Source organism: Stegostoma tigrinum, chromosome 14 (assembly GCF_030684315.1).
Source record: "Stegostoma tigrinum isolate sSteTig4 chromosome 14, sSteTig4.hap1, whole genome shotgun sequence".
NCBI classification, from domain to species: domain Eukaryota; kingdom Metazoa; phylum Chordata; class Chondrichthyes; order Orectolobiformes; family Stegostomatidae; genus Stegostoma; species Stegostoma tigrinum.
Genome location: NC_081367.1, coordinates 46,345,161 through 46,371,120, shown reverse-complemented (window position 1 = coordinate 46,371,120; position 25,960 = coordinate 46,345,161). Strand labels below are relative to the sequence as shown.

The following is a 25,960-nucleotide window of genomic DNA, read 5'->3' as shown; positions in this document are numbered from 1 at the left end:
GGAGAACCAAGAGTTCATTTCAGAATGGATCAAAGTTTCTCCAAGCAGGAGAATCAACTTTAGTTCACCCGAGCTGAAGAGTTGTTACTTTGTGGAGCAGACAAAGGTGAGTTTGTATAGAAACCTTCAGGTTGTTAGAATGAGGAAACTGTAGGACATCAGAATTGTGAAAGATTTATGTGAGCCATACAAAAATGAATGATGAAATCAACTCTTCAGTGCATCAAGTAAAAGAAACTGGGATGAGTCATACAGCCAAACAGCATTGACCAGTTAAGTTAAACTTAAAAGTTGAGGGAGGAATAAAATTTCACCAGAATTGAATAGCAGTAAAAGGTTAATTTTGGGGATAGATTGAAATTTATTTGGTTGTTCTTATTAAAATCTACATAACCGTCATAGTTATAGCTTTATTTGTATGCCTGTGTTTCTTCAAATCTTACATTCCTTTGTTAAAGAATATATGCAGACTTGTATGAATATACTCAGGGATGAACCATGATAGTTACCAACTGTAAAAATTAAACATATGACCTATCAAGCCAAAGTTTATTCTGGGATCTGATTTGTCTAGTACTACCATCATCTGCATCAAATCAGTGTTCAAAGTGTTGAATTACCTCAGCTTTCTGGGTGAATAGTTCTGCTCCTGGCCTTTCATTTTATTTTTAGGAAGACAGTGTCTGTGTGGTAAACTAGTCGTCTGGAGGCTGAGGTTCTGGGGAACATAGGTTCAAATCCCATCATGGCAGCAGGTGGAATTTAGTTTCAATTAATAAATCTAGAACTTAAAGATGGTCTCAGTAACAGTGATGATCGAAATATCAACCATGAGGCGATCATAAAACATAGAAGCAGAAATAGGCCATTCAGCCCGCTCTGCCATTCAATGAAATCGTGACTGATTTAATAATTCGCAACTCCACTTTCCTGTCTGATCATTTATGAATTAAAAATCCATCTCAGTCTTGAATACATTCCTTTATTCATTCACAGGATGAGAGTGTCACTGGCTAGGCAGCATTTATTGCCCATGAGATAATGGGAACTGCAGATGCTGGAGAATCCAAGATAATAAAGTGTGCAGCTGGATGAACACAGCAGGCCAAACAGCATCTCAGGAGCACAAAAGCTGACATTTCGGGCCTAGACTCTCTGATGAGGGTTTCTTCCCTAACAATCAACAATTTATCATTAGACTCTTAATTCCAGATATTTGTTTATTTAAATTCAAATTCCACTATCTGCCATGGCAGGCTTCAAAGCTAGGCTCCTGGAACATTATCTGGGTCTCTGGATTAACAACCCAGCGATATTAACACTAGGTCATCACCTCCCTGACCCAGACTTTGCAGTTAAGGGTTCTACAGATTGAAATCCTCCAAGATTAGTGATTCCTCCTCATCTCCCTCCAAATTGGGCATTCCTTTAAGATTATATTCCAGGTCCTTGATTCTTTTAAAAAGCGGAACCAACCTTTCCACACCTACTTTGTCAAGCCTCTATAATCCAATGTGTTTCAATAAGGTCTGCTTTCATTCTTCTAAACTCTAATGAGTACAAGCCTGACCTACTCAACCTCTCCTCAATAAAAAAAGATCTCTTCATACCTACAATCAACCTAGTTAACATTCTCTGGACTAATTCCAATGCCAGTATATTTTTCCTAGGTAAGGGGACCTAAAATATTCATGATATTTCAGCTGTGATCTGACTATCTCCTTGTATACTTTCAGCAAGATTACACTTTTTTTATACTTTCATTCTTGTTGAAATAAAGGTCAACATTCCATTTGCTTTCCCTATTACCTGCTGAACTTGCATACTAGCTCTTTGTAATTCATGCAGAAGGAGACCCGGATACCTTTGTGCTGCTGCTTTCTGTGGTCTTTCTCAACTTGAGTAATATTCACCCCCTCTATTCTTCCTGTCAAAGTGCATAAAACATAACATCACATTTTTCCCACACTGTATTTCATCTATCAAAATTTGTCCACGCACTCAACCAGTCTGTATCCCTCTGTGAATTCTTTGTACCAACCTCAGCACCCTGGTTCCCCAATTTTTTTATGTCATTCACTAATCTGGCCATAGTACATTCATGCCCCTCAACAAAGCCACTAAATATATATTTCAAATAATTGTGGCTGGAGCACTGATTCCAGTGGTTATAGATTGCCATCTCGAAAATGCCCCCTGTATCTCAACCCTCTGTGCTCTATAATTTAGCCAATCCTCTATGCATGCTATAATACTCACAGCACCGTGGGTTCTTACTTTGTTAAGTAATTTTTGTATGGAAATTACTGAATGGCTTTTGGAAATCCAAGAATATTAGGTTTATTGGTTATCCTTTATTTATCCTGCTTATTACTTCCTCAGAAAACTCTAACACATTTGTTAGCCATGATTTCCCCTTGATGAAGCCTTGTAATGCTGCTTGATTATACTATGTATTTCTGATTGCTCTATTCCATCTTTTGTAATCGACTGTAACATTTTTCAAGTGACAGATGTTAAGCTAAGTGACTGATAGTATAATCAGCATTTTGTCTCCCTCACTTTATAAGTAAGGGTGTTTCTTTTCCAGAATATGAGTTCTTCAAAGATTACAGCTAGTGTATTCAGTATCTCTGTAGCTGGATCTTTTAAAATCCTAGGAAGCGCGCCATTAAGTCTAGACGCTTGGTATTCAGCCCTATTAGTTTCCCTAGAACCTATTTTCTAGTGATGGTTATTGTGGTTATTTCCTACCCCCACGTCCAACACTTTGGCTCCTTGATTATTTAGCATTCTTAGAACGCTATTAGTATCTTCTACTATGAAGACCAATGCAAAATATTTATTCTTCTCCTCTGTGATAATGGGAACTGCAGATGCTGGAGAATCCAAATAATAAAATGTGAGGCTGGATGAACACAGCAGGCCAAGCAGCATCTCAGGAGCACAAAAGCTGACGTTTCGGGCCTAGACCCTTCACCAGAGAGTAGGCCTGAAATGTCAGCTTTTGTGCTCCTGAGATGCTACTGGACCTGTTGTGTTCATCCAGCCTCACATTTTATTATCTTCTATTCTTCTCCTCTGCCAGTTCTCCGATTCCCTATTGTTAGTTCTCCAGTCTCATTTTCTAAGGTGCCTATGTACATTTTGACCTTTTAATATACATAAGGAGGCTCTTACTGTCTGAGTTTTATATTACTTGCTGTTTTTCCTTCACTTTATTTTCTGTTTTTTGGGTTTTGTTTGGCATTTACAATTATTTCAATCCTCCGGTTTACCACTAAATTTTACCACATTGTATGTTTTTTCTTTCAATTTGACACTATCCTAAACTTCCTTGGTTAGTCATGGTCAGTTTATTCCCCTTCTAAGAATCATTCTTCCTCACTGTGATTACACCTTGCTCTTAGCCACGAATGTTTTTTTAAATGTTTGTCATTGTTCTTTAACAGCCTTTTCTGCCAAACTTGATTGCTGTAAACTCTGTCTAGTTCACTAATGAGCTTCATGGAAGGATCTGTCATTGTTACTTGCAGTCTGGCCTATATGTGACTCCAGGCCCACAATAATGTTGCTATCTCTGAGCTGCCCTCTTCACATGTCCAGCTTGCTATTCAGTTCCAGGATGAACAGGGTTGGACCAGAAATGCCCACGAAAGAATAAAGAAATAAAACTATAAGATTAGCTTGAATTTGCTCAATTTTATTACAAGCTACATTTCATGAAATAATCCGCAATTGGCATGAATTTTAAGAGTTCTTAGCATCTCCAAAGCGTTTTCAAAATGGAATTCATTCTGTGAAAGTTGATTTCTTCGTTGCATTCAAAATCATTCATATTTTAGTCATTGTATTCTAAATCTTGTAGCAGCAGTTGCTGCATGCAAGCTGTTACAAACAATACGGTTATTATAATGAGTTGAAGTGACAGGCAATGCAGTTTGTGCAGATGTGTTTTTAAGTCCTGATGCTTGTTAACATTTGCTGAGATACACTAGGCTGACTGTGCTGTGCCGCCAGAGCCAGCAGCACCCTGGCTGTGTAGCCCACAGTCTTGCTGGCTCCACATTCTGTACGCTTCACTTTCCCCAACCTCTCAGGGCTGGCGTCACCCAACCATTCACAAGTCTCTGAGTTTGCCATGTGCACTGACCCTCTACTGACCTGAGCCATGATACAAACTGCAGGATTGTAATTAATCCTTAATTACCCACAATACCTCAGCCAGCTGGGTCCAGTACTATATCTATCAAAAAAAACCTTCAGACAGTAGAACCACCAACGGCCCATTCCAAGCCACATAATCATCTTTGCACTCAGTGGATTTCTCTGTTTGCCACCCCCTACATTCAAAAAAATGCAGGCCCTCCCAAACCACCAGCACGACATAAACACCTGGCAGCTTAAAGAGATACACTCTTAAAGTCTGACAAACAAAGCAATGTGCACTTTGCTGTTTGATCTGTATCCTCCCAAAGCCAGCTGCAGGCTAAAGGAAAGAGGTGTTGGTGCGTTTCATGTTGGAATCTAAAAACATTTTACAATAATGTAGTAAATCCATAAATTGCACTGTAAAATCAGTGTACAAAATCTTGCCACTTAAGGAAGCTACGATGAAAGTGGGCAGAAAACCTTATTTCTTTCTGAAATGGTAACTGTTTCCCATAAAAATCACATGCTAAATACTGCAGAGAAAATGAATTAGTACATTAATACTTTTTGGATATCAGTTTTCGGACAGTTTTCTGTGTGTCCCACCCTACTGGCCACAGGGACTTGGGTAGCTAGGAAACTGCATAGTTGGGAGAAAGCCGTATGTAGGAAATGATAAATAGGTGTATAATGTCACTGATTATACATCATTTCTGTTTTTCATAACTGCATGTATCATTTACTGAAAAGAGAATTTAACCTGAGGCGTTTAATGATTCATTGAATAAAGAAGTTGCTTGATTCATGATAAAGTTAATATTTGGCATAGATGTGTGGAAAAATAGCATGCAAAAACGTCCACTTACATGCAACAACTGGAGATTGACATTTCTGCTTTTGTTTGACTTCCAGTAAGTTTCCCAGATTGTAAATAGTTTCTGTGAATACCGAGTAAATAAGTGAAGTATTGCAGTTGTGAAAATGGACAAGAATGGATCATGGAGATAACGTTTGTGATTGAAATACAGGACAAATATTGAGTAAAACCAAGGCTATATCTTATTATTTCAAGCCTTAGCTTTCTATTCTATATTTTTTATTTTAATTTTGAATGCTTAAATCTTTAATGTCAATTTGTTTTGCAATGTATTGCGTGCTGTAAAGTAAGTTATGGAAGTACATTTTGTTAATGCTGCTTTTGTTGCAACTTCTGATAAAAATTCTGTTGCATTCCCATTTGTTGAAAAATTGAATATTGGGCAGAACTTTCAGCAGTAGCAATTACAATAAACTATATATTGCACCTATACTGGCATAAAACAAACCATTAATCCAGATTAGCAAAGAATCACGGTTGTTGAAGAGGAAAGGGGAAGAGACTGCAATATTTAGAAGGAGTATTTCCAGCCTTACAACCGAACAACCAAAAGCATGGTCACCCAACAGTGGAAAAGGAAGCAGAGGATGTACAAGGGCTAGAATGGGAGGAACAGAATTCTTGGAAGGTTGTCGGGTTGGAATAAGTTGTGGAAAATGGGATGGAAAAGGCCACAGACAAATTTAAATGTGAGGATGAGAATTTCTAACTGGAGTCTTAATGACCAGTTGCTAAGATGGGTCAATGAGCACAGGGTGATCATGAAATGGCACTGGGTGCAGGTTCAACTACAGGCAACAGAGTTTTAGTCTAGGTTATGTTTATGCAGGTTGGAAGATAGGCATGCTGCTGGGAAATAATTGGGCAACTTGAGAGTCTGGAGTTCATCAAAGAATCAGTGTAAGTTTTAGTGCAAACGGTCTGGGGCAGGTGTAGAAAGAGTTATCACAGAGTTGGTCTGTGGGAGGAAACCAGAGCACCCGGAGGAAACCCAGGCAGACTCAGGGAGAATGTGCAAATTCCACATAAACCGAGGGTGGAATCAAACCCAGGCCCCTGGTGCTGAGAGGCAGCAGTGCTAACCACTGAGACACCATGCCGCTCAACAGTTTAGTTTTGGCTGAAACAAAGGGCAGGGAATTTAATGGAATTAATGGCTAGGGAAGAGATTTTAGGGACAGAAGCCGAAGACAATAGCCTGGATTGTTCACTAGTACTGATGGTGAGACTGTCAGCATTACTGCTCTGAAAAATTTCTGGAGTCTGTACAGCACAATTAAACTCAAATCCTAGAAGTTGTTGTCACTGATTCTATACTTCTGTATTGAATTGTCTACTGAAGTGCCCATAGGCCACAGTCAATTTGTGTTGAACTTCAAGAGGACATAGACAGGCTCTTGACAGTTGAAATTTAATGCAGAGAAGAGAATAGTGATATATTTTGGTAAGACAGATGAGGAAAGGCAACACAAACTGAAGGGTATGTTTGCATTGCATTTTGTTGGATGAGCCTTTTAAGTTAATAACTTTTTTGTTCAATGTGTCTAACTGGAAGAAATTGTGATTCATGCAGGATTAAAAGTTGAGTAACAGTGTGTTGTCATAAGCAGGAGAAGAGTTGAAAGAAGTGCTTGTGGGGTAGAGTGGAGTGCTGTCAGTGCTTATATAGAATCTCAAACTGTGTGTTGAGTTACTCTCACCCGAGTGGTAATCTGTAAATTAGGAGGGATCCAAAGGTGGAGACCTCAAAAAGATGACACTGTAGAGATGCAGAAAGCCCACTGGAGGAGTTTCTCCAAAGTATGTAAGACTCAAAAAAAACTGAGGGCAATCATGCTTGACTAGACCATAAGTGGGATATGAAATTATATCAATGGCTTTAGAGAGGCGGAGGAGATTTAATGTACTATAGTAGTAAGTCACATAAATGCTCTTAATGAATTTGATTCAAACTATTTCGCTGCTGTAGAAGGTTTAAAAAAAACTTGGTCAGAGAGATCCAAATAGAGTTGTGGGAGAAATGAAATTACATTTGCAAGACAACAAGATATTGAAGGACTTTATATAGGAACACGAAGTTGGAAATGGGCTGGGGTTTGATGACAGATGTGAAAGGATTGTGGGGGGTGCTACAGGAATGGGAACTGTGAACAATATGATAAATTAGGGCAGGAAGGAGAGTTGTGTGGTCAGCAGCTTGATGGGAATATGGTTGATGGAGAAGCTGGTGTTTGTGATGCCCAATCTGAGCTCAGAGAGACCCCCAGGGAAGATAGGAGAGAAACTGGAGAAATTTTCAAGTTCTGGGCATTTGGGGATTATCACTGGAACTTTCATAGTCAATGGAGTGTAAAATGAGTGATATTAAGTTGGCCTCCCAATGTTCAACCAGCTCACATTTCTTTACATGGAGTTTGAGAGAACACAAAATCAGGTGTATAATTAACAGCTAAACCAATATAGTCCATTTTACATCCAAACTGATGTTGAACATTGTAGTGATATTTCCAAAATACCTTTGACTCTGTCTCTGCCTGTTTTTTAGTAACATGGTGAGCAAAGCTATTCTGCTGTTTGTCTCCCAACTATGACTTTGCATATTTGTCTGTGAAAATATGTTTTGAACAGTAAGTTGAAGTAAATGCTAAGAGAATAAAGAAACTTCTAACTAGATTTAGAACTGGACGGGACAGTGATAAATTTGAACACCATATCATGAAAGATCTCCATTGACGCTAACTATTTTTTAAAAATTGGTTCTTGTAACTTTCCAGGTAAACAATGAATAAACCTACAATTGTAGCTCCAAATGCTTAAAATATTCACCACCAGCGCCAAATGTACAGACTGCTCAAACCACAGACGACTCAAGCAAATACAATAGCAGTTGCAAACATGGATAAAGAAAAAATGAGTTTTGAAGAATCGAACTCTGGAATGTTTATTTCCAGGAATATTTAGATTCTGTTCATGCTGTACCATGAAAAGGATTTGTTTAAAGATAATACAAATAAGACACATCAAATCAAATAAGTTCTTTCAGCAAATCTACTTGCTTTTTCAATTATGTTGGTTCTCCTTGGTCCATGCATCGTTTTCTGCAAGAGAATAAATAAGCAGGCAGAACACAGGACTTGCTTTAAGTCTTGAAATTGTGGGAATAGTTAGGAAGGGCAGCACCTTCTGTAATTCATAATGGAAAATTTTCTCTTTTAGACAAGATAAGGAGCAGGATTATGAAGTATTTACAGACTCAAATTTGCTGCATGCCTCCAACACTAACCAATTAAAAACATAGAAAACAGTTCTGATGTGACAAAATGGTAGCATTAATACGTTCATGGAAATAAGGCTCTCAGGTAAATGCTCATTCGAATGGAAAATATTTGTCAGTAGCAGTTTATACTGGGGATTTAGTTGAAAGGGTTCAGTGGCTATGAACAATTCGAACATCCAGTAGCTGGTCACACTGGAAAGAAAGGCATAGCTTATATTTTACTCTGAAGTACTAACTGGAATATATAGCTGAATAGAAATTTCATCACATAACATCTCTCACCTTTTAATTACTTGAGGTACAATACCATAACATTATTCAGACTGTCTTAGGTGATGCAACAGTCTAAAATGTAACAGCAAGATATCATTAATTTTATGTGGAAAACTACATTTTTTTTATTAGTTAAACGCATTGCTGTTCGCTCAAAGAAAACCAAAAAATTAATGTGAGGCAAAACACACATTTTTACCTCCAGAGATGTATTGATTGTATTTATGAAATGTGTTCCTTTTGCTGTTTGCTTCACATTTACAACATGCATCAATATATTCCTGCCTTCAATGTATCACAGTCAGCTAATCATTTGTAAAATAGTAAGAGCACAGAAATTTTCCCTATTAGTATAGCTTCTTCCAATCTCACCACCATTGTCTATTCATCGTACCTTCTAACCTCCACTTCTCTGACGATGAATGATCAGTGCTTAGCAAAGGACTCAGTTTTATTCTGTCATGGCCTCAATGAATTTTGGGTACAAGGTTGAGCTCTTCTGTTGCCTTCACGTTTTTGCTCACTTCTTTGGCCTGAAATTCACCTGTCATGAAACTGACCCTTTCATGCAACCCTTTCTCTGTTCTTTTCGCAATAAATTCCAAAATTCCATTTGTCTTCCTTATTACTTACCCGAGTTTTCTGTGATTCATGCATATGGACACTGTGATGCCTCTTTGTATTACTCTTTTGTGGTACACGGGCATCACTGGCTGCACCAGCATTTACTGCCCCTCCTGAGCTGTCATTGAGAAGGTGGTGGTGAGCTGCTTTTTAGAACACCTGCCATCTGCTGTATTTAGACCCAAAATGCCTTTAAGGAGGAAATTCCATGATTTTGAACTGAAGGAATGGTGAAATACGTCCAAGCCAGGATGGTGAATGGCTCAGAGGGGAGACTGCATGTGGCTGTGTTCCCATGGCATCTGCTGCCTTTGTCCTTTTAAATGGAAGTAGCCGTGGGTTTAGAAGGTGTTGTTTGAGGAGACTTGGTGAATTTCTGCAGTGGATATTTGTGGGTGTGGTGCCTGTGAAGGGGGTTGCCTTACCCTGGATGGTATCCGTTTTTTGTGTGCTGTTGGAGCCGTACTGATCCAGTCATTGCGGAGTATCCCATCATACTACTGACTTGCACCTTGTAGAAAGTGGACAGACTTCGGGGAGTCATGATTTGAGTTACTCACGGCATTATTCCTAGCCTCTGACCTGTTCCTGTAGCCACAGTATTATATGGCTAGCCTATTTCAATTTCTATTCAATGGTAACCCCAGGACGTTGATAGTGGGTGTTTCAGTGGTAGATTCATGGAGTTTTACAGCATGGAAACAGGCCCTTCAGTCCAATTCGTCCATGCCATCCAATTTATCTAAATTAATCTAGTCCCATTTGCCAACATTTGGCCCAGATCTCTCTCACCCCTTCCTATTCATATACCCATCCAAATGCCCTTTAAATGTAATAATTGAACCAGCCTCCACCACTTCCTCTGGCAGCTCATTCCATTCACGCACCACCCTCTGTGTGAAAAGTCCCTTTTAAATCCCTTTCAGATCTTTTCCCTCTCACTGTTAACCTATGCCCTCTAGTTTTGGCCACCCCTACCCTGGAAAAAGACCATGGCTATTTACCCTATGCATGTCCTGATGATTTTTTAAACCTTCTGTATGGTCATACCTCAGCCTCTGATGTTCCAGAGAAAATAGCCCCAGCCTATTCAGCCTCTCCTTATAGCTCAAACCCTCAGCTTTGCAGAAGTGCATATCAACAATGTCCATCATTCTGCCTTCCTCAGTCTTTGTCATTTCTTCAAAAAACCCAGCCGTGTCAATGAGACCTAATTTCCCATGCACCAAGCCGTTTGTCTGTCCTTGCCTTTTGAAATACACATAAAGTCTGTTCCTCAAAATCCCCTCCAAAATCTTGCCCACCATTGACATTAGGCTTACCAGTCTATAGTTCTGCGGCTTTTCCTAACCACTTTTCTTAAATAATGGCCCCACATTAGCCAAACCCCAATCTTTCAGCACCTTACCTGTGGCTGTCGATGATACAAATATCTCAGCAAGGAGCTCAGTAATCAATTCCCAAGCTTCCCATAAAGTTCTGGGATACACCGCATCATGTCCCAGGTAACACCATTGACTGTCCAGGGACAATGATTAGATTGTCTCCTATTGAAAATGGCCATTGCCTAGCAATTGTATGGCAACTTGCCAGTTGTCAGCCCACGCCTTGATATTATCCAGGTCTTGCTTTATTTAGAGATGGACTGCTTCACAGTCTGAGGAGTTGTGACCGTTGTGCAATCATCAGTGAACATCCCCACTTCTGACCTTATCATGGAGGGAAGGTCATTGATGAAACATCTTAGGATGGTTGGGCATAGGACACTAACTTGTGGAACTCCTACAGAGATACCTTAGAACTCAGATGACTGACGTCCAACAACTACAATCATCTTCCCATGTGCCAGGTATGACTCCAACTAGCAGAGAGGTTTCTTCCTGATACCCATTGACCTTAGCTTTGCTGATGCCATACTCTTGTCAAATGCAGCCTTGATACCAAGGGATGTCACTCTCGCCTCACCTCTGGAATTCAGCTCTTTTGTCCATGTTTGAACCGAGGCTGTAATAAAGTCAAGAACTGAATGGCCCCAGTGGAAACTAAACTGGGAATTGCTGAGCACGTGCTGTTGATGACACCTTCCGTTATTTAACTGATGGTTGAGAGTAGACTGAAGAGGTTGTAATTGACTGATTTACATTTGTTCTGCTTTTTGTGTACAGCACATTGCCTGAGGTATTTTTCACAATATCGGGTAGATGTCAGTGTTGTAGCTGTATTAGAACACATTGGTGAAGGGGACTCGTGGAGCACAAGTCTTGAATGCAGTCAGGGCACAATGTTGTCAGGGCCCATAGCTTTAGTAGTAAGTATTCAGTGCCCCAAACTATTTCTTAACATCACGTGGAATGAATTAAATTGGTTAGAGACTTGCATCTATAATGCTGGGGACCTCTGAGGTGGATCATGCTCTCAGCATTTCTGGCTAAGGATGGCTCCAAATGATTCAGCTTTATATTCTAAATTGAAGTGCTAGGCTCTTCCATCATTAAGGATTGGGTTATTTCTGGAGCCTCCTTCTGCACTGAGTTGTTTCATTGTCCACCACCATTCACAACTTGATGCAGCATTATCGGTGAGATTAGATCTGATCCATTGATTGTGGAAGCACTTGGCTCTGTTTAACATTTACTGCTTATGTTATTTTGGTACACAATAGTCCTGTGTTTTGCAGCTTTGCCAGGTTGACACCACTTATTTTTGTGTGTGCTTCTGCCTGATGCTGCTCCTGACATGCCCTCCTGCACATTTCATTGAACCAGGACTGATCCCCAGGCTTGGTGGTAATGTATGGGTTATTCTGGGCGACGAGGTTACAGGCTCTGTCGGGGTAGCATTCTGTTGCTAATGGCACACAGTGCCTCATGGATGCATCTGTAGCTGGCAGACTGGTTAAGGATGAGGTCAAGCATGTTTTTCACTTGTTGGTTCCCTCACCACCTGCCACAGACCCAGTCTAGTCACTATGTTTTTCAGGACCTGACCAGCTCGATCAGTAGTACTAATGCTGAGCCACTGTTGGTGGTGGACATTGAAATCTCCCACCAAAAGTACATTCTGTGCCCTTGTCACCCTCAGTGCCTCTCCCAATTGTTAGTCAACATGGAGAAATACTGAATCATCAGTCAAGGAAGGACCGTAGATGGTAATCAGCAGGAGGGTCCCTTGCCCATGTTTGATCGTGATGCATGAGACTTCATGGTGAACAGAGTCGCTGTTGAGGATTCCTAAGGCAACTCATTTCTGACAAAATTTCCCCTTCCCGTACTGCATCCCAAAATCAGCCCAGCTTGTCCCCTTCCCCCACTGCATCCCAAAACCAGCCCAACTCATCCCCGCCTCCCTAACCTCTTCTTCCTCTCACCTATCCCCTCCTCCCAACTCAAGCCGCACCTCCTTTTTCCACCTACAAGCCTCATCTTGCCTCCTTGACCTGTCCGTCCTCCCCGGACTGACCTATCTCCTCCCCACCTCCCCACCTATACTCTCCTCTCCACCTATCTTCTCCTCTATCCATCTTCGATCTGCCTCCCCCTCTCTCCCTATTTATTTCAGAATCCTCTCCCCATCTCCCTCTTCTGATGAAGGGTCTAGGCCCGAAACGTCAGCTTTTGTGTTCCTGAGATGCTGCTTGGCCTGCTGTGTTCATCCAACTTCACACTTCGTTATCTCATTTCTGACTGTTGCCAACTCTGCTGGGCCTGAACTACTGGTGGGACAGGACTAATCCAGGGATGATGGTGGTGCTGTCTGGTTTATTGTCCGTAAGGTATGATGTGTCCAGATAGAACTTACTGGATGAAAAATCAATCTGACTGGTCCTGGGATAAGAACACAAAATTTAACAACACAGACCAAAATATTGAATGAGTGCTGAGCAGGGTTCATATTTTATTCTCAGATTTCAATGCATCCCACAGTCCTCTTCCCTCCCAACCCAATCCATCTTATGTATTGCAGCTGATCATGGATGCCAAAGTGACAACTCAAATATTTACTATTTTTTTTAATATGTTTTGAAAATTGAACATTTCACCATTCTGTGTGGGTCAGCAGCATCCATTGTAAGTATAATCTTAAATATATTAACCAGGTCACGTCAAAGTAACTCTGCTTCAAATACATATCACAATTTTCATAGCCTTTCATCACAACTTAAATCCTGTACCTCACATCATCTTGATCACTCAACTCAATTTCACACATTCAGTATTACATTTCCTATGATGATGACTGTAGTATTGCACTGCCTCATATAAGGTCTGGCAAACATACTGGAATTAAGTCATGATATTGAGCCGAGTTATGGGAGTGATAATCTCAGCCCACAAAACACTTCTTCATCTAGAACTCTTATGCTAACAATTAAAGTAAAACATACAAGAACATCTTATACCATACAATTCACAAAACAATTGACTCTTAAAGCTGGAAGTCCCTAATTATTTTATTCTGCATCGGTGAACACACTCCAACTGAATCACATTAAACACATAGCACATAGTATAAATAGAATCACCTGTGCATTCTCAGAGTACATCATAAACTTGTGTGTGGCACTCAGTTGGAATCCCTGAAAGGATAGATTTCATGACCAGGAGCTAGAATTTTTGTAAAGCAATAAAGAATAAAGAAGCTTTGTTTATCACTTTGACTGATGAAGACAATTCTTATAAGGCTCCATGTGTAAGGTTGAGTATTGCGGGACTTTAAAAAAAAATTAAGTAGAATGTCAACAGGATGTGGCAAAAGACAATTGTTACAAGAATAGAAGCCTTGTTAACTTGACTCTGGTAGGTTTTTGGAAATAGAAAACGAAACGCAGAAACTGTCAGGAAATGCAGAGGTTTGCAGCAGTGTAATGTCTGATTTAGCAAGTCAGTGCTTTTTAAACCTCTGATGAAGGGGCTAGGCCCGAAACATCAGCTTTTGTGCTCCTGAGATGCTGCTTGGCCTGCTGTGTTCATCCAGCTCCACATTGTTATCAATGCTTTTTAAACTTGTGTTGCTGGACTCCTGTGAAGGATTTCTGTTTTGACACAAAATGTGCAGTTGCAGTAATAATGAAATTCTCTCTTAAGCACACGGAGGTGTGTAATTCCAGCCATTGTCTTGGAGAGACCAACTATACTTCTTCAACGTTGTACATCAATATAAAGTAGGCAAGCCTCATTAACTCAGATTAACTTTCTGTCAAATTGCCTTCCAGTTTGTTTACAATAATCAAAGGCAGAAAATATGGAGCCCCAGATATCCTGAAGGAATTTCAATGATTATTATGTATTGCAGCCATTCTTACTCGTTGTTTGTCTGATTAAGTTTACTAAGAAAGCTAATATTTTCAATGGAAGTGTACGTGCAATGTTTAAGTGAGCAAAAACTGCAACCAGCCTCTTGTAACAAACTCACTGAATAGTCCTTTTCCCTGCTGAACTTAATACACCTACAATGATTTGTTGTCATTTGGGTAACCAACCACAATGTAAAAGATATTATCATTCAACTGGTACTATTTTTTCCTCTCTGCTTGTTTAGCATATGTTAGATAAAGATGTTCAAGGAAATGAAGCTTAAACATGCTTCACTGAGGGGTACGCTGTTGATGGTATGAAAAATAGATAAATGTTTATTATATCCTTTGTGTTTTTTATAAGATTTAATGAAGTAAAGGATATGTATGAAGCCTCTCATGGCTGTTTTGAGATCTACAATTGCCAAATCTAACAAAAAGAAATGTACATTTTTGATTCCAGGCATTCTTTTATGAGAAGTTAAGTCTTACAGCTGCGTGAAGTTTGGCTTGGGAATTTCACACTGAGGTTGAAGACCACGTTTTTTGTATCATAGCATTTAATGTTGAGAAAGTGAAATTGAAAATACATAGTTGGAACACAGGCATTGGCTCACCCCTATTATAAATCAACCATCAACCATTTTTCCTTCTAAAGGACTCCTATCAAGACCAGAGTTAGGATGGGAGTCAAGGTTATCAGTATACAGAGAAATGACAGCCTTTTTGGAATTATATAGCCAGCTGTATCTTTAAGTGGAAGCTTTTCCTGTTAAGCTAGGTGTATTCATTCAGAGCAGGTGCAGACATGGGTACATGGGTACATTTGATAGCACCCATGACATTAGAGAAGCAAGCAACGACAAAGAAACCCAGTTTGGTTGTCATTTTCTGCTGAGGGGACATTGGAAAGATGATATGGCGGGGGAGGGGGAGGAATATCTTTAGTAATGCAGCACTCAGTTGAGAAGCAACTTTAAGCATTGTTGACTAACTAATGCTTTTAAATTATACCAGTAATATGGGAAGTGAGGACTGTGTCGTCCTTTGATAATTACAAAGTAATCCACAGGAAACAAATTGTAAATTCCTGCTCTGCGCAGAAAAAGTAATTCATCTGCATTTATATATCATCTTTCAGGACCACAAAACAAACGGAATCACTTTACAGCCAATGAAATACACAAGTCACACAACATTAATTTAGTTAACCTATTCCCTGAAAGAATCAATATCAGAATCATTGAAAACTGTTTGTACATCCTTCGGATTTCTTGCAGTACCACTAGTGGTAAGTGGTAGTGCCTGATGCTGTAAAACATGTACTTGTACTTGAAGAGTTCAAATGTAATTTATGGGATTGGCAAGAACAACAGCATGAAAGCTAAATGTTTAACACCTCCAAAACTGGTGGTGCACGAACTATTTTTGCAAGGTTTCGCATTATCTAGTTTATGTTACAGAAGTAGAGAATGTCAGCTGATTTTCCATGTCATAGCATACAGAGGGTTGAGACCAAATGACGAATTCTGGTCATGAGGTTTGAAGGCAGGGATAACTGGATCAGGCCATTATTTTGTCATTCCTCAGCACCCCCCATAAGAAATAGGAGGAAGAGTAGATCATTTACCCATCAGGCCTGCTCCACCATTCAATACAATCATGGCTGATCTGGTTGTGGCCTTAACTCTACTTATCTGCCTGTCTTCAATTAGCTTTGACAGCTTGTCAGTCAAAAATCTGTCTCACTGAATCTTGAATATGCATGAGTATTAGAACAATACAGCACAGAACAGGCCCTTTGGCCCTCGATGGCTGGATGGTATTCAATGACCTGGCCTCCACTACTCTCTGAAAACAAGAATTCCTAATGAATAACTGACTGAGAGAAGAAATTGCCCCTTATCTCTGCGTTAAATGTGAGACTTTTTCTTTAAACTCTATCTTCTAGTTCTAGATTCCACCACAAGAGGAAACATCGCCTCAACATTTTCCCTGTCAGGCTGCTTTAGATTCTTCGCTGTTTCAATAAGATCACCTTTCATTCTTTCTTAACTCCCATGGGCCCAAACTGTTCATCTCCTCCACATAAGACAACCCTTTCATCTTAGAATTAGCCTCATGAAACGGTTCTGAAGCTCTTTCAATACAAGAATGCTCCTCTGAAGTATGTGGGCAGTACTCCAGGTGCTGTATCACCAATACAATATACAATTTTGCAAGACATTATATACTTATATTTATACATTCCGTCCTCCATGGAATAATAGACCAATGATGCATTTTGTTTCCTAATTACTGGTTATATTTTGCAAGCCTGAAAATAATACATTTATCCCTACTCACTTCGGGACATAGGAAATAAGAGCAGGCGTCGGTCACTCTGTCCCTTTAGCCTGCTCTGCCATTCAACTAAATCATAACTGATCTTCTACCTCACCACGTTTATCCCCACACTATCCCATTTTGCTTAATGTTTTTAATAGCTAAAAATCTATCAGTCTCTCTCTTGAACTTATTCATCAACTGAGCTTTCATAGGATTCTGGAGTAGAAAATTCCAAGGATTCTTAGTTCAAGACTTCCCAGAAGAAAAAGAGGTAGTTAGCAAATATATCATGCCCAACACTATCAGCTCTTGAGCAATAACATTTTATGTGAGACCTTTTAAAATTCAAGGCTGATCCAATGCAATTTTTCAGATGTTACTGCAAGTAAGCAGCCGACCTGAGTGAGTGTGAGATGAAGCCATTTTAATAATAAGAGCTACTTGCATTTACGTAACACCCTTAACATAGTAAAGCATCTCTATTTGGGCAATATGGTGGCTGGGGTGGGCCAGGCAATAAAGGGACAACAGCTAAGGAGACTCTACTCTGTCGACCTCTCATCCCAGTCTGTTTATCCTAAACCTGGTGATGTCAGGGGCACATATGCATGCAGATGTTTCCCTTGACCTGTTGTAGCCAGCTAACAGCACAGGTCATGTCAGAATATGTGCAGGCACCCCATTAGTGTTATAAGTAACCACTGCATTTAAGAAGAGCCCTAAAGGAACAGAAAATGTTTAGTAGCAGTAAAGTTTGGGAGGTTTCGTCAGAGTGTAGGGCTTTGGGAGCTGAAAATATAGGCCCTGATAGTGGAGAAATTAAAGTCAAAGAGGCAGAAGAAGCATAAAGTGAAGGAGTGCAGTTATCTGTAAGGTTGCAGGACTGAAAGATGTTACAGACAGTTCTAAAAGCAACAATAAGAATTTTTAAATTGAGGTTTTGCCAGACCAGGCGTTGTACATCAGTGAGCCTAGGCTTTGGGTGGCCTGGAATTGATGCCAGTTGGGATAAAGGCAGCAGTGTCTTGGATGATCTCAGGTTTCTGGAGAATGGGAGATGGGTAACCTACCAAGACAATACTGAACTAATCTAATCACAAGGTGGCAAAGATATAAATGAAGATTTTGGCCAGAGTCAAACTTAGACGGGGCAGAGTTGGGCAATGTTCCAGTAGTGGAAGGAGGCAATTTACGAGATGATGTGGATATGTGTCTGCAAGCTCATGTCCAATGCAATGTTAAAGTTGTGAACATCCTGTCTCGGTCTCAGTCAGGAAAGTGAAGCAAGACGGATTTGGTAGTTAGGGACTGGAGTTTATGGCAGGGACTGAAGACAATGGCAGTGGCCTTAGCATCGTTTAATTGAAGGAAGTATCTGTTCAATGCCAAGTTGTAGAGGTCTACAATATAGAAAAAGACCATTGACCCCCACTGAATGTGTTCCACTCAAAAACAGCCTCCTAAATTCTACCCATTTTTAGCTTTTGGCCCATAGCCTTGTACACCCTTGTACCACAAGTGCACATCTAAATATGACTTATTTGGATTTCTGTCTCTATCATTCTTATAGACAGGGAATTTCAGATTCCTATCAGTCTGGGCGAAAAAAAAAATTCATCGCATCCTCCCTAAACCTGCTGCCGTTTGGTCATTAATCCCAACAATAAGGGGAAAGGTTCCTTCCTGTGTACTCTATCTATGCCGCTCATAAATTCGTACATCTCAGCCATGTCCGCCTTCAGTCTCCTCTGCTCCACGGAAAACAATTCTGATCTATCCACTCTCCAGTTATGAACTCTCCAGCCCAGAAAACATCCTGGTAAATTCCTCTACACCCACTCCAGTGCAATCACATCCCTTCTACAATGTGGATTCTCGAAATGGATGCAAGATTCTAGCTGTGACCTGACCAAAGTATTGTACAGTTCCAGCATAGCTTCCCTGTTTTTAAAAAATATGCTTCAGCCTATAAAGGCGAGTATTCCAAATGCCTTCTTAATCATTTACTTGTCCTACTGCCTCAAGGTACTGATGGACATGCACAACAAGTTCCTTCTGATCATCAGAGCTTCCAAAGGCCCTGCTGTCATCATGTATTCCCTCAACTTATTTGTCCTGTCCGATTGCATCACCTCTCAATGATCCAGAATGAATTCCATTTGCCATTGATCAGCCCATCTGGCTTGCCCATTTACATTCTCCTGTATTCATTGCTTACCATGCAGCAATTTTCAAATTATCCGTGAAAGTATTGGTCAACCCTCCTACATTCAAGTCTGTATCATTTATATGTATCACAAATGCAAAGGCCCCTACCGTGATATCTGCACACTGCACTGGATATAGTCTTTGGTCACAAAAACACCCCTCAACCATCATCCTCTGCTTACTGCAGCTCAGCCAATTCTAGTTTCCATCAGCCAAATTTCCTTGGATTCCATTGGCATTTAGTATCGCTATTAGTCTCCCATGAGGGACATTATCAAAAACATTGCTGAAATCCAAGTAAACCACGTCAAATGCATTGTCCTGACATGCACACCTGGTTACCTCTTCCAAACAAATTCTGTCAAGGTGGTCAGGTCTGACTTACCCTTAATGAAACTATACTAGCCTTTGTTGATTAATCCCTGCTTTTCCAAATGCAACTTAATTTTGTCCCTGAGAATTGCTTGCTGTAGCTTCCCCACCACTGAGGTTTGACTGACTGGCCTGTAGTTTCTTAAATTTATCCTTTGCTCCCTTCCTGGATAACAATACGTGTTGGCTGTCCTTCAGTCCTCTGGCACCTCTCCTATGGCCAGAGAGAAATTGAAAATTACAGCCATCAGCCCCTGTTATTTCTTCCTATACCTCACTCACTAACCTGGGATACATTTCATCTGGCCTTGGAGACTTATCTACTTTTAAACCTGCCTGAGCACTCAGAAGCTCCTCTGAACAGTATATCTTTACATATCCCACAGTCCTTCCCCCTGATTTCTGTACCCACTTCATCCATCTCACCAGTGAAGACCCACACCTATGTACTCTGGCTCCATGCACATTTAACACTGTGGTCCTTAATGGGCCCTATTCTTTCCCTAGTTATCCTTTTACCCTTAACATATTTATAAAATAACTTAGGTTTTCCTTTGTTATCTGCCATTATCTTTTCATGCCCTCTTTTTGCTTTGCTAATTTCCTTTACAAGCTCCTTCTCGCGCATTCAGTGTACTTCTTTAGGGCTTCTGAGATAACAAAGTGTGGAGCTGGATGAACACAGCAGGCCAAGCAGCATCTTATGAAAAGCTTTTGTACTCCTAAGATGCTGCTTGGCCTGCTGTGTTCATCCAGCTCCACACATTGTTATCTGAGATTCTCCGGCATCTGCAGTTCCCATTTTTCCTAGGGTTTCTGCTGTTTTGAGCCCTTGCTATCTTCAAGCCACAAGAAGAACTGCAATCAGTTAGAGGAAGTGGAGGTGTTGAGTTGCACTGAGTGCTGTCAGTGTGCATATGGAAACAAATGTGTTTTTGAATGGTGAGGTTGAGAGATGGCATATGAAGAATTTGAGGAACCAAGGATAGATCCTGAGGGTGCATCAAAGGTAACTGCTAGAGTGAGAAGAGGAACTATTGCAGCTGATTCTCTGACATTTTAAAATTCATTTGTGGGATGTGGGTGTCGCTGGCCGGCCAGCATTTATTGCCCATCCCTACTTGTAGTCCACCTGCTGTGGTTGACCCACAATGCTGTTAGGGACAGTGAAGGAACAGCAAAATATTTCCAAGGCAGGATGGTGAGTGGTTTGGAGGGGAACCTGAAGGCGATGGTGTTCCCATATACCTGTTGCCCTTGTCCTTCTAGATGGCAGTGGTCATGGGTTTGGAAGGTGTTGTCTAAGGATCTTTGGTGAATTTCTGCAGTGCATCTTGCAGAGAGTACACACTGCTGCTACTGAGGTTCAATGGTGGAGGGAGTGGATGCATGTGGATGCAAAGCCAATTAAGTGGGCTGCTTTGTCTTAGATGGTGTTAAGCCTCTTGAGCGTTGTTGGGCTGCACTCATCGAGGCAAGTGGGGAGTATTTCATCACACTCGTAGATAGTGGACAGGCTTTCAGGATTCAGGAGGTGAGTTACTCACCACAGTATTCTTGGCCTCTGACCTGCTGTTGTAGCCACTGCATATATGTGGTAAGCCCAGTTGAGTTTCTGATCAAAGGTAACTCCCAGGATTTGAAAATGGGGGATTCAGTGATGGGAACACCATTGAATGTCAAGGGGCAGTCATTAGATAGTGTCCTATTGGTGATGGTCATAGCCTGGCATTTGTGTGCAACGAATGTTATTTGCCATTTGTCAGCCCAAGCCTAGATAGTGTCCAGAGCTTGTTGCATTTGGACATAGACTGTTACAGTATTGAGTAGTCACAAATGGTGCTAAAATGGATCACTAAAAATGAAGATAACAAGGTGTAGATCTGGATGAATACAGCAGGCTAAGCAGCATCAGAGGAGCAGGAAGACTGACGTTTCAGGCCTAGAAATTCTAGGCCCGAAACGTCAGCCTTCCTGCTGTTCTGATGCTGCCTGGCCTGCTGTGTTCATCCAGCTCTACTCCTTGTTATCTCAGATTCTCCAGCATGTGCAGTTTCTACTATCTCAATAAGAATGGAACCTGGAACTGTCCTATGCACCTGGATGATCGAGGGTAATGTGGTCAGCCAACATAAAGGCAGAAAAGTCAAGAAGAATGAGAGAATCCTCACCTTTGTCATAGTCAGATTTGTGACTTTGATGGATTGTTTTAGCACTGTTACAGGACAGAATCCTACTTGGAGAAATTCACATATAGAGTTGAGGAAAGATGGCCATTAAGAAATGCCAACTTATTTAATAGCTTTGGAGAGGAAAGACAGATTAGGCAGCAGTTTTCAAGGACAGAAGAATTAAGGATTTTCTTTTAAGGGGTGGGGTTGTGGAACATGTTTAATAGCAGATTTGGAGGGGAGAAGAACTGTACTTTAAAAATACTAAGAAAATTTAGCTAACATGAGGGCTAGGAGTAATAGTTGGGTGGTCAGCCATTTTGATGAAATAGGATTGAGGGAACAAGAGATAGATCTCATATCCAGGATGAATTCCGTCAGGCCATAGAAGAGATAAGTAAGATGTCAGGACTAGTCCAGAGAAGGTGACCTAGCGGGCAAGGGGAAGACCATGAATCCACCAAGGCAGCTGACTAAATGGTGTAAGCTTTTGTGACAAAAAGATGCCCACAGTCTTGTCACACTGAAAGTTAGTGAGACAGATATAAATGTTTGTAGTGGAGAAGAAAAATTGGTGAATATCTTTCCTGTTTGTGTTGATTCAGGAACAATAAGCCATTTTGGCAGAGGACAGCAGAACCTGATAGTGCCATATGTCGTCCGGTCAGATCTACAAATGAACAGCTGAAACATTTGTCTACACCACTTGTTGAAGCCTGTGAAACTTGCACTTAAGGGAATAGAACGGAAGGCCATATCATGGAAACCATTTAAGGTGAGAGAAAGCAGAATTTTCACAGCCCTGTGGATCAAAGCCATGAAGTTACACATCAGGTCAGCAAGCAATTCCTTCCAGCATCTAATCAATTTTGACAGAGGTAGGATTAATGTGATTAATGCCTAGCCTCCTGGCGGAAGTGGTTAACAAGCAGATAGGCGCATTCATGAGTCAATTGACGGAAACCTGCCATGATCTTCCCAACAATGACAATCCCCCTGTGGAGAGGGGAGCCTGGAAAGTAACTGGAGGCAACCTCCTGGCAGCAGGCGTGGGGTCCATTGATACATACTCACTCACCCCAACATAAAACCACTAGGATGTGATGGCAATAACTGTAGCTCAAAGCTGTCCTTGGGAGAGGTTTCTCTAATGATGGCCTGAAAACTGTACCAATTCCTATTTTCTAATTGATCATACATTTGCCTCCATTTTGAGGACCCCTCATAATCTCCTCCCTATTTCATCAGCACTTACCTCTCTTGGGGAGACTGCTGCCTGAGTATTGCTGCAGGCTCTTCTATTGGTGTCCAGCTTCCTGGTTGCATCTGCTACCCTGAATTGGATGGGGCTGCCAGAGGTGGTTTCTTGATTGTCCATCTCAAAGAGACTGTGACCAAAGTCAAACCATGGTCACTTCCAGATGCTTGACGCGAAATTGAGACTGACATCACGACCAGAGCCCAACTGTGAAACTTCAGATCAGAACAACAGTTTTAGAGGCCACTGTTGAGGATTGATTGATGATAGGTAGTTGCAAAGTTGTTGCGATGAATGAGGCCCAAATGCTTAATAATTGTGAACTTGAAAGTACAGCTGCCAGTGATTTTAGAATATTGAAAATAACTGAAAGCATACATAAACACCATTGAAACTATGGAATGCTTCCCAATTTATATATTTATAATCCTATGGCAAAAGCCATTTTACTGTAGCCCTTAATTTCATATGATTTATTCTGAATCTGCAAATTCACTACATGACATTCTAAATATTCATAGAACATAGAACATAGAACATTACAGCACAGTACAGGCCCTTTGGCCCTCGATGTTGTGCCGCCTGTCATACCAATCTGAAGCCCATCTAACCTACACTATTCCATGTACTTCCATATGCTTATCCAATGACGACTTAAATGTACTTAAAAGTTGGCGAATCTACTACCGTTGACGGCAAAGCGTTCCATTCTCTTACTACTCTCTGAGTAAAGAAACTACCTCTGACATCTGTCCTATATCTTCCACCCCTCAATTTAAAGCTATGTCTCCTCGTGCTCGCCATGACCATCCTAGGAAAAAGGCTCTCCCTATCCACCCTATCTAACCCTCTGATTATTTTATATGTCTCAATTAAGCCACCTCTCAACCTTCTTCTCTCTAACAAAAACAGCCTCAAGTCCCTCAGCCTTTCCTCGTAAGACCTTTCCTCCATACCAGACAACATCCTAGTAAATCTCCTCTGCACCCTTTCCAAAGCTTCCACATCCTTCTTATAATGCAGTGACCAGAACTGTACGCAATACTCCAAGTGCGGCCGCACCAGAGTTTTGTACAGCTTCACCATAACCTCTTGGTTCCGGAACTCAATCCCTCTATTAATAAAGCTAAAACACTGTATGCCTTCTTAACAGCCCTGTCAACCTTAGTGGCAACTTTCAAGGAACTGTGTACATGGACACCGAGATCTCTCTGCTCATCTACACTTCTAAGAATCTTACCATTAGCCCAGTACTTTGCCTTCCGGTTACTCCTACCAAAGTGCATCACCTCACACTTGTCCGCATTAAACTCCATTTGCCACCTCTCAGCCCAGCTCTGCAGCTTATCTATGTCTCTCTGTAACCTACAGCATCCTTTGTCACTATCCACAACTCCACCGACCTTAGTGTTGTATGCAAATTTACTAATCTATCCTTCTATGCCCTCATCCAGGTCATTTATAAAAATGACAAACAGCAGTGGACCCAACACTGACCCTTGCGGTACACCACGAGTAACTGGTCTCCAGGATGAACATTTCCCATCAACTACCACCCTCTGTCTTCTTTCAGCAAGCCAATTTCTGATCCAAACTGCTATATCTCCCACAATCCCATTCCTCCTACTGTGGGGAACCTTATCGAACGCCTTGCTGAAATCCATATACACTACATCAACCGGTTTACTCTCATCTACCTGTTTGGTCACCTTCTCGAAGAACTCAATAAGGTTTGTGAGGCACGACCTACCCTTCACAAAACCGTGCTTACTATCCCTAATCAATTTATTCTTTTCTAGATGATTATAAATCCTATCCCTTATAACCTTTGCCAACACTTTACCAACAACTGAGGTAAGGCTCACTGGTCTATAATTACCAGGGTTGTCTCTACTCCCCTTCTTGAACAGGGGATCCACATTTGCTATCCTCCAGTCATCTGGCACCATTCCTGTAGACAATGACGAGTTAAAGATCAATACCAAAGGCTCGGCAATCTCGTCCCTGGCTTCCCAGAGGATCCTAGGATAAATCCCATCCAGCCCAGGGGACTTATCTATTTTCACACTCTGTAGGATTTCTAATACCTCTCCCTTGTGAACCTCAATCCTACCTCATCTAGTAGCCTGTCTCTCAGTATTCTCCTCAAAAACATTGTCGTTTTCTAGAGTGAATACTGTCGAAAAATATTCATTTAGTGCTTCCCCATCTCCTCTGACTCCACACACAACTTCCCACTACTATCCTTGATTGGCCCTAATCTTACTTTTGCCATTCTTTTATTCCTTAAATGTCTATAGAAAGCCTTAGGGTTTGCCCTGATCCTATCTGCCAACAATTTCTCATGTCTCCTCCTGGCTCTTCTGAGCTCTCTCTTTAGGTCTTTCCTGGCTACCTTGTAACCTTCAAATGTCCTAACTGAGCCTTCACATCACATCCTAACATAAGCCTTCTTCTTCCTCTTGACCAGAGATTCCACTTCCTTCGTAAACCACGGCTCCCGCGCTCTACAGCTTCCTCCCTGCCTGACAGGTACATACTTATCGAATTATTCGTTAATAGCTATGTTGTTAATGAGAAATTATTCATTAATTTAGTTAATGTTTCATATTATATTGGTTTCGTGGGAATTTTATTACAATAGTTTGATTGGAACAAAAACATCATCTCTCGGCAAATATGACCCAATGTAGATTTGGATCAAACCTGTGAATAGGTTTGAGTTTGTGAAACGCTAAGCAGTAACATTTACTGTGGCACCAATTTACTCCCATACTTGCTGTTGTTAGCATGGTAAGAAAGAATAAAGAAATATTTTCAAACAATGTTGTGCTGAATAAAAAGCTAACCTGTCAGCTTATGGTAGACCATGACTGGTTCATATTTACTTTATTAAAGTATGTTGGTCACCCTTCCTTATTCACTCTTCTTGTGAAAAGATGACTAATGCAAAGATGTTACCCAATTCCAAAATTTCACAAGATCAAGTGTATAAAGAAATCCAAGCACCTAACTGAGATCCAATCCAACTAACAATCATGCTATCCATCCCTGAGGCCACAAATAGCATTAAGCAGATAATTCCATGAATAGCCAAACTTTACATTGATCCCTTTCATGTGTCTTT

General features: G+C 40.8%; 1 long non-coding RNA gene across 1 annotated transcript; it reads left to right on the top strand.

The window, feature by feature from the left end:
* LOC132210510 (uncharacterized) lies at positions 1-25,346 on the top strand. Its single transcript, XR_009446637.1, has 3 exons — positions 1-106; positions 22,181-22,350; positions 25,304-25,346. It is a non-coding gene; the product is annotated as an uncharacterized LOC132210510 (long non-coding RNA).
* Positions 25,347-25,960: the final 614 nt, after the last annotated feature.